This window comes from Furipterus horrens, unplaced genomic scaffold, assembly GCF_987537825.1.
Source record: "Furipterus horrens unplaced genomic scaffold, mFurHor1.1.pri manual_scaffold_1, whole genome shotgun sequence".
Classification (NCBI taxonomy): domain Eukaryota; kingdom Metazoa; phylum Chordata; class Mammalia; order Chiroptera; family Furipteridae; genus Furipterus; species Furipterus horrens.
In genome coordinates, this window is record NW_028327171.1 from 191,269,513 (window position 1) to 191,279,911 (window position 10,399).

The following is a 10,399-nucleotide window of genomic DNA, read 5'->3' on the forward strand; positions in this document are numbered from 1 at the left end:
GGAACCCGTGATCGAGGCTAAGAGGAAGGCCCTACTGGCTTACAAGGTCACGCCCACTCCCAGTACACTTCAAGCTCTACGGGCTGCCAGGAACAAAGTCCAGAAGACCGCCCGCCACTGTGCCAACACCTATTGGCTAAACCTGTGCAGAAGCATTCAGGAAGCCGCCGATATAGGCAACGCACGAGGAATGTATGAGGGTATCAAGAAGGCAACAGGCCCAATCCCCTCCAAGATCGCCCCCCTTAAGTCCAAGACAGGTGAGGTCATCACTGACCAGGAACAGCAAATGCGGCGGTGGACCGAGCACTACCTCGAGCTGTACGCAACGAAGAACACCGTAACAGACACTGCTCTTAAAGCCATCCCAGACCTACCAGTCATGGAGGAGCTAGACACCCCACCTACTGCGGCAGAGCTCGGCAAAGCCATCGACCGCCTTGCTTGCGGGAAAGCACCAGGAAGCGACGGAATCCCTCCAGAAATCCTAAAGAGCGGGAAACCAGTCCTGCTACATCCGCTCCGCCATCTACTCTGTCGCTGCTGGAAGGAGGGTTACATCCCCCAGGATATGAGAGACGCCAACATTATCAGCATGTACAAGAACAAAGGAGACTGCAGCGACTGCAACAACTACCGGGGCATCTCTCTCCTCAGCGTCGTCGGCAAAGTATTCGCCCGGGTCGCTCTTGCCCGCCTGCAGACCCTTGCTAGTGCTGAAGCGAGCCAATATGAGCAATTTGCATGCAGTTCTTAGTGAGAGACGCCTCAGGTGGCTCGGCCATGTCAAAAGAATGGATGCAGGCCGTATCCCCAAAGACCTCCTCTACGGCGAGCTAGCAGAAGGCAAGAGGATGACAGGGCGCCCAAAACTGCGGTTCAAAGACATCTGCAAAAAGGACATGACACAATGCTCCATCAATCTCAACACATGGGAAGTTCAAGCAGACGACCGCCTAGCCTGGAGGCTCGCGGTCAGGCAAGGTACGTCACGCGCGGAGGCTGCGCGCAACGAGGAGGCGGTCCAGAAAAGATCGAGGCGGAAGCAGCGTCAGCAGCAGCAACAACAGCCATCTGCCTTCACCTGTACCAAGTGCGGCAGGGATTGTCACTCCCGAATCGGACTGCACAGCCATTCTCGGCGGTGCAGATAGACTCTCAAGAAGCTACGCCATCGTCTCTTGAGACGGACGGCTGCCGACGACGACGAGTTTATGGTAATTTGTTAAAGCAGTCCTGGGAAAGTAGGATCCTCAGTGATTGCCTGTTGGATAAAGAAATAAAATGAATGAATGAATCACATGTGGAAAATTATTTGGAGCCAAATAAAGTATTAGCAACCTTAGAAATATGATGCATAAGTTACCAGCCAAAATCCATTTCTCCTGTCCCATGACTCCATAACTAGATTAGAGCTGAACATACAGTTGGAACCCTAAATACTAGTTTTGCCATAGACTGGCTCTAATACCTCATTACAGCTAGAGAACAAAACTAAGCACCACAGGTTCTTTTCAAGAAATAATGGGCTCAGTCTCCAGAAAAATGCAAGTATGCTTATACATGCCCAAGATTGCAGACAATTCTCTCCTACCTCCCCAAACCCATTGAACCAAGATTAAGAACTCCTGAATTAGAAGATACAGGTAGAATATTTAGGATTTTCAGCAATTCTTTGGACACACTAAACACAGAAAAGGGCAACAGAGGTTTTTCTCCTTTTTAAACGAGGCTGTGTCAAACCATGGGGCCCCCGTCATTTGGAATGGGCTTCAATGTCTCTTCTAAGAATGACCGTCAGCTACAGGAAAGCAACATACCCTGGAATTGTAGCGACCTGAACTCCACCCAAATCCAGCTTTGCCATTTACTTCTTTTGTTCTTTCTCTCTTCTATTCAACCCCAGCCCCAGTAAAAATGTGGATGCTTATAGGGTCAGAGGACAGGTTAATAAGATAATGTTAGTAAAGCACTTTGCCCCCAGGAAAATGTTCCTATGTAAACATGAGATATTATTAGACATTATCAAACTTCAGCCCTGCCAGCAGTGACCCAGCCAGGGGTGAGCCCTCTTCCTTATCTACTGTTTGGCTAAATTGGGGTTTTTTTCTCCAAGGCAAAGAGTGTGGGGGGTCTCCTGTTGACTGGTGTTGGAGACTCTCTGATAAGTGGACCCTATCATCTCCCCTTGAGAAGTACAAACAGATCACTTGATACATTTGATTAAAGGCTCCCTTCCTTACTAGCAGTGAGCCCTAAATCTCTTTGTGCATACATATTAAAGCGATAATCTTTAGGGAATTCTTCTTTTCCTATGTGTATAATGTCAATGTACATTATTAAAAATTTATCAATAGAAAAATAAATCTCATTTCATACTTGGTGGTTGTGATTTTTAAAATTATCTCTTAGGAATGATTACATAGAATTTCCTTCTGCTGTTCTTGGCCAATTTGAAAAAAGGGGAAAAAATACATTGGTTTCAAAGACATTGGTTTTAGAACTTACTAACAGTAACAAAAAGAAGGAAGTAATTTCTATAATTACGAAATTATAATCAAACTTAAATGATTCAAACTTATTTTTTCTCTTCTCCAACCTACCCCCCCCCCCAAAAAAAAAAGGCAAATGAAGGTTGGGAAGGGGGAGGAAACAGTTGCTTGAGTTCTATGGGAATTTGCTTTTTAAAAATATTTCAAGGGAGATTTTTTTTTTCATCATCAGAATTGACAAGGACATAGTCAACTGAAAGAAATGTAAAATGACAGCAGTAATTTTCATCAACATGAAGATGACATAGAATCTTAACTCAGACCCTTAAGAAATCCCACTACAAAGGAAAAGGCGTTCACCCATAATCACCCACTCCTCATGCACACATACTGAGGGTACCTGACATATGACATTAGCCAGTGCTCTCAGCATCTGGTCAAACTACATTTCATCAAATTTCATCAGTCATACTTTTCAACTAGAAGGGTGACTTTTCAAAGAGATTGTTAAATTCTAACCATATAGAGTATAAGAATCTTCTCTCTTTCCATCCTTCCCCCTTCCTTCCTTCCTTCCTTCCTTCCTTTCTTCCTTCCTTCCTTTCTTCCTCCCTCCCTCCCTCTCTGTTTTCTATTACATACCAGACATTGCTAAGTAAAGGTGAATGACATACATTCTACTACCTGTAAGATCAGTATTTAAACCATTAGGATTGCAGATCTCACAACTTTTCGATGGACAGAGATGCACCTTGGGAAGAGAAAATTGTCTTCACTGTGTGAGAGAGACAGGGAAAGTGGAGGAGCAGAAGGAAGATAATTGATAAGCGTGAGGGCCTTGGAATGGCCTGTTTCAGACAAATTTGAAAGGCTAATATTCTCACCATTTTACTTCCTCCCCTTTTGCCTCCAGTGGGTCAAACATTTAACAGTTACTCAGAACCACCTAAGATGACCCCCCTCCCCACCCAACTTTATATGGCCTAGCTGTTTGTACCTGGGATACATGTATTTGTATCACAGGCTAAATTATGAAGGTGTGGTATTCTCCTAGCTCTAGGAACATGCATGTCTCTTCAAAAAGCGGGAAGCATTAATGAAAGAGACCCTCATTATGTTTTAGAAAAAATATACATTAAAGTTGTTTAAATACATATTTAACATTTACTAAAAATAACTCTGGTTGCAGGAGAAAATTAATTAAAGCTGACGAAAAGCTTCTAATCAGATTTATGTTATCTGATCATGTAATTAGATCTGGCTTTTAAGCCATCCTAACAAGTTTATTTGAAAAGGAAGACAGATCATTGTTTATTGGAATGGCAATAATTTGGTTTTTTTAATTGACTCCTGGTGTGAATACATTGATGCCTGCTGTTCTCTAAGAGGGAGCATGGAAAGTTTCCAGGAAAAGTTCACATTCCAGGGGCAGCTTTGGAATCTACTTTCCATTGCAACCCAAGTCTGCCATTGGGGTTTGAGTTAGTCCCAACAAAATGCCAGCTTTCAAAGTCAGCCTCGCCAGGCAGCAGACATTGCAGCTGTGCCAGGGGCTGGAGAAGGAGCCCAGCTTTGAGCTTGGCCATCAAGATAACAGAGGGCATTTCTGAAATCTTACTTTCACCATGTCCTAAAGCAGTAAAAAGCACTACAGTCACCAAAGGCTGTGACTTCAGAAGCAACAGGGAGGATATGGAGACGGCATTAACATTCTGACATGCTGTCTTCCCAAAAAGAGCTGCAATGCAAGGGGATAAGGGAGTACTAGATCTTTCTCTTCCCAGTGCTACCAAATGTCCAAAAGCAGTGTAGCCAGTTGCTTGATAAAAATGAGCGCATTCCACAGGAATTTAATAAGGTGCATAATAAAAATAAATCCATAACCCACTTGAAAGTAGAGACATGTTTTCCAGTCCTTCACTACTCTAAGTTCTAGATTAAAAACACCTAATTTTCTTCATAGGGAGTTTAGGTAAGAAGAGAGTGAGAGACTGGGTGTCTTGTAAGAGAAAGTAGGGATTTCAAAGCCTGATTTTATCCTGAAGGCCTAACGGATGACCAATTCATTATACACATAATCATAAAAGCAGCCCTCCTTTCTTCTGAGACCGTCCAGCATGCAAATACTGACCATGAACCCCACCATGTTGGTAAAATGTGGGTTAATCACCGTCTTCCCTGACCCAGTCCCCCTGAACTTAGCTGATTCTTGTGAGGGTAGGTATTTGACCCAAGCTGGGCCAAGTTGAGTTTTTCCCTGGGAATTGGAACTGGATCTGAAAAGGAGAAGCCAGTGTTTATTTGGGTCCCTGGGCTGCAGGGTGTAAGTCCAGGAGCCATTAGTGGCTATATGATGGGCCTGAGAAATGAGAGGTAGCAATAGCATCTTAATACCATTCAGGTCCCTGATTGTGTTTGTTCCTGAGATACAACTCAATATCATCATAATAACAGTTAACCAATTTTGCTTAAAAACAAATAAACTCTGTTTAAAGAAATAATTAGCACAATTAGAAAAAATTAAGATATCTTTCTAAGCATGCTTCAGGTCTACTTTATTTTCTCCTCTGGACTTTCCTGCGGCACTGCTCCCTGCCTAACATATCTCTTTCCTGGAGACTATTCAACGGTGCTAACTTCTAAAACAGCAGGAATTGGGAAAGGCATGGGAAATAACAGAGCAAATGAAACAGTAGATTGGGAATGTATTGAGGATACTTACCTGACACCTTGTCCACAAGGATTGGGTGTCTACCTGGGTCCTCCAAGAAGCAGACACCAAGACAGGATTAGATATGTTAAGACATTTATTAGAAAAAACACCCATAAGGAAAAATGAGGAGGGAGCCAGAAGAACTGTCTGTCAGACAGGGGACAGGTCTGACCATGTGAAGGAGAGTGGGGGAAAAAGAAAGCTCAGCCGGAAGTATCTTAGACTGTTGTGCAGCTCTAAAAATGTTCAGCAAGGATGCTAGGGAGTCCTGGAGCCAGAGTCACCCACCAAAGAACCCCATGTCCTCAGTGTCTCTCAAGAACAAGCCTGCTTGCTTCCTCTGGAAATCTTGACTTGCATACTCAGAGTTTATCTCATTTAGATATCTACTTTATTCCCTTTCTTCTCAGACTTTTATTTGTTCACATCTTAACATTTCTAAAATTGGGACGCTGCTTATAACTTACGTCAAAAGAAATTTGCCCCTGCTGGCAGGAGAGTAAGCTGAGACAGAGTTGTTATTGTCTGCCCATGGGAGAACTTAGAGAGGCACATTTACAATAAGTGAAGCAAATATTTATTGCTGAAGGCATGACTACGCTTTCATGTTTTCTAGCAATACAACAGCCAAGTACTTCAGAGAACACAGGAAGAGGATTGCCAGACTACACAACAGGTACTGTAATTACATACAATAAAAATTGACAGATATCTCAGGAGAAATAGCAGAATTTTTAAAGTTAAGGTAGGTTAGTGTGATCAACTCATTCACTGCAAAGTCACCCTCAGGTGCCCAATATCTTTCAGAACCACCTGGATGACTTTCAAGAGAAGCTGTTTACCTTCTAGAAAGGAATAATTTAATTAAGAGTAGGATAAAATTATGAGTTTAGCCAAACAGGAAACACAAATGAAACCCTTGTATCCCACAATACGACTAACAATTAGACCACCTAGGCCTACCTTTGCTAAGAAGGTTGAAATCACCAGGTCACATGATAAGAAGAGAATCCCCATAATGTTATCTACAACTTCCAATGGTCACAAATGATTCTGAAGCATCCATAGGTTCAATCTGAAAGCAGTTTATTCTCAAGCATTGAATAAAGTATTGAAAAAAATATGTGGAAAAATCTTATTTTTTTGTTCATATTAATGTTAGTGTTTTTTCCCCCTTAAAACCTGTTTTGAAATAATTAGTGTACCTTAAAATATATGGCATCTTAGCCCTGGCTGGATAGCTCTGTTGGTTGGAGCATTGTCCTATATACAAAAATGTTGCGGTTTCAATTCCTGGTCAGAGCACATACCTAGGTTTGTGGGTTCAATCCCCTGTCAGGGTGCAAATGAAAGGCAACCAATTGATGATTTTCTCTCACATTGATGTTTCTCTCTCTCTCTTGTTTTCTCTTTCTCTCTCTCCTTTCCTCTCTCTCTCAAATCAATAAACATATCCTCCAGTGAGGATTAAAACATTTTTTAAATATAGCATCTTAGGTTCGAGGAACTAGGGTTTCTATAATAATAAGAGGTTAATAAAATATAACAAAATGATTTTAGGTTGATGCCAAAATGATTTGTTAAGAATGACTAAACCCACCCTGTAATGAGAATTCTGTACAGTTTACAACCTTGAGTTGGCAAAGCTCACAATATGTATCACAGCTCATACTTCCTCACCTATGGATGACATAAGTAATCAGCCATGAAACTAATTTTTTTTGCTAGGCCAGGACTTGAGGAATTATTCTTGATCAAGTGTTCTAAGCAGCTACTACCAATTGGATTGGACTTAGAACATTATAAGAAACACATATGCTATCACTACACTATGTTTTATATGGAATTATCTCCAAGGGATATACAAGTGGTTCTAACACCAATCTCCTCTTTCTCCACCCTAAAGAATTAATGAAAACTCATGATAGGATAGCCAAAAGAACCATTTGGGGATCCGTTTAGAATCTTCTTGCAGTCTCTAGATCTGGTGTTTCATATTGCTTTGACCCACCCAACCACAAAAATGTCTGTTTTTGTTGACATATTTATTTACTTTATACGTGGCCTTTAAGTACAAGCATCTTTCAACTAATGTATTCAAAATTTTTTTTTCCTTAAATACACCCTACAAATGCTTGCTGTCAGTTCTGCTAAGTAATAAAAATACCAGTGTGGTATTTTATAAAGTTTAACACGAAGGGTTCTACATTTTTATTCTCTTGGTCTTTAATCAGTGGGTGCTGTCCTTTGTTGGGAAAGATACAAATTGCTTTCTGCTTAGAATCCAAGCTGGAAATGTGTCTCTCATGTCAGAATATCTTGAAACTTCCTATGCCACATCATCAAGGTTCCTCCAGGGAAAAGCAGTTCAGAGTACTACTATTTAGTCATACTAAGCCCAGTATCATATAGGCTCACTTATTTTCCCTTGCTAGGCTGTGAGCTTCCTGAGTATTACTCTATTTTCCCATTATACTATGTCTTATCAAAACATCCATATAGAAGGTGCTCAATAATTTTTCCTTTTTTTGAATGAAAAAAATTGATTGAGACCCATCTTGAAAGGGCTCAAAAAGGAGAGAATACTTCCACCACACTGGGCTACATCTCCATTCCTATCTCTTGTAACTCACATATCTGAGGATGAAGTAGGAGAATTTTGTTTCTATAAGTATTACCTCCCCCTCATCTCCATTCCAAAGAACCCCTGAAATTCCTTGGTCTGAAAAATAATTATAGAGAGCCTCCATATGCTGCAACTGTTATTCTCACCACTGGCAGAATATTAGGATCATCTGGGGAGTTTCTAAAAATTATCAGTGCCCAGGCCCTACTTCAGAATAAATTAGTCAGAATCTATGGTTGTGGGGCTGGCCTAGGCACATCATTTCTCCTGGTCCTTGTGACAGCCCCATGTAATAGGCGCTATTATCCCCATTTCCTAGATGAGGAAACTGAGGCCCAGAAGTTAAGAATTTTCCCATTACACACCTCATATGAAATAAAACAAAGCTGGAGGACAAGGTAGAAGAGACTCCTAGACAGAGCAACAAAACAAAGAAAGACTCAAAAAGAACAAAGAGGATTTAAGGAAGTTGCAGGACAACATGAAAGGTAATAATATTCATATCACAGATACCAGAAGGAGAAGAAAAGGAGCAAGGGATGAAAACTCTGTTTGAAAAAGTAATGACAGAAAACTTCCCTAACTTGATGAGGGGAAAATTCATGCAAGTTCAGGAAGCACAAAGGGTCCCAATCAAGATGAACTCAAAGAGGCCCACTCCAAGACATATCATAAGTAAAATGACAAAATTTAAAGACAAAGAGAGAATCTTCAAGACAGCAAGGGAGAAACAGCTAGTAACATACAAGGGAGCTCCAATAAGACTATCAGCTGATTTCTCAATGAAACACTACAAGCAAGAAGGGAATGGCAAGAAATATTCCAAGTAATGAAAAGCAAAGGCCTGCAAACAACACTACTCTATCCATCAATGCTCTCATTTAAAATGGAAGGAGAAATAAGGAGTTTCCCAGACCAAAAAAAAAAAAAAAAAAACTGAAAGAATTCATCTCCACTAAACCAGTAATGCAAGAGATGCTAAAGAGACTACTTTAAGGAAATGGGAAAGAAAAAGGTGGGGGGCAAGGAGACACAGGTACAAAAGGGAAAAAATGCCAATGAATAAGTACCTATTAATAATAACCTTAAATGTAAGTGGATTAAATGTCCCAATCAAAGGACATAGGGTAGCTGGATGGGTAAGAAAATATGACCTGTATATATGCCACCTACAAGAGACCTACCTCGGAACAAAAGATCTACACAGACTGGAAAGGAAGGGATGAGGAAAAAATTCCAAGCAAATGAATACACAAAAAAAGCTGGGGTAGCAAAATGTATATCAGACAAAATAGATTTCAAAACAAAGGCCATAAAAGAAGACAAAGAAGGACACTACATAATACTTAAGGGAACAATTCATCAAGAAGAAATAATCCTTATAAACATATATGCACCCAACATAGAAGCACCAAAATATATAAGGAAAATCTTCGAGAACTTCAAGAAAGATATCGACAGCAACACATTCATAGTAGAGGATTTTAATACCCCACTGCCAACCATGGGTAGATCTTCCAAGCAAAGAATCAATAAGGATATTGTTGTATTGAATAACACTCTAGATCAAATGGACTTAACTGATATATCCAGAACCTTTCACCCCAAAGAAGCAAAATGTACATTCTTTTCAAATGCATATGGAACATTTTCAGAGATAGACCACATAGCAGGACACAAAACAAGCCTCAAAAAATTCAAGAAATGCTCTCTTCAGCAGCACATATACTAAAATTGGAATGATACAGAGAAGATTAGCATGGCCCCTGCGCAAGGATGACATGCAAATTCGTGAAGCTAAAGAGTGTACTAAAGAGTTTCTGCTCAGCAAAAGAAAACATCAGCAATATGAAAAGGAAACCAACCATATGGGAAAATATATTCACCAATGACATCTCAGACAAGGGATTGATCTCCAAAATATATAAAGAACTTACATGGCTCAACACCAAGAAGACAGACAACCCAATTAAAAAATGGGCAAAGGACCCGAACAAACACTTCTCCAAGGAGGATATACAGAGGGTCCATAGGCATATGAAAGAATGCTCAACATCACTTGACATCAGAGAGATGCAGATAAAAACCACAATGAGCTAACACCTTACACAAGTCAGAATGGCCATGATCAACAAATCAACAAACAACATGTGCTGGAGAGGATGTGGAGAAATAGGAACCCTAGTGCACTGTTGGTGGGAATGCAGACTGGTGCAGCCATTATGGAAAACAACATGGAATTTCCTCAAAAAACTAAAAATAGAACTGCCTTTTGAACCAGCAATTCCACTGCTAGGATTATACCCAAAGAATACTGAAACACCAATTCAAAAGAACTCATGCACCCCTATGTTCATAGCAATGCTGTTTACAATAGCCAAGTGTTGGAAACAGCCTAAATGCCCATCTGTAGATGAGTGGATTAAAAAACTGTGGTACATTTACACAATGGAATACTATGCAGCAGAAAGAAGGAAGGAACTCCTGCTATTTGTGACAACATGGATGGAACTAGAGAGAATCATGCTTAGCGAAATAACCCAGTCAATGAAATAAAAATACCATATG

General features: G+C 40.6%; 1 non-coding gene across 1 annotated transcript; it reads left to right on the forward strand.

Moving 5' to 3' along the window:
- Positions 1–9,535: 9,535 nt before the first annotated feature.
- On the forward strand, positions 9,536–9,642 carry LOC150022513 (U6 spliceosomal RNA). Its single transcript, XR_016513421.1, has one exon. It is a non-coding gene; the product is annotated as a U6 spliceosomal RNA (small nuclear RNA).
- Positions 9,643–10,399: the final 757 nt, after the last annotated feature.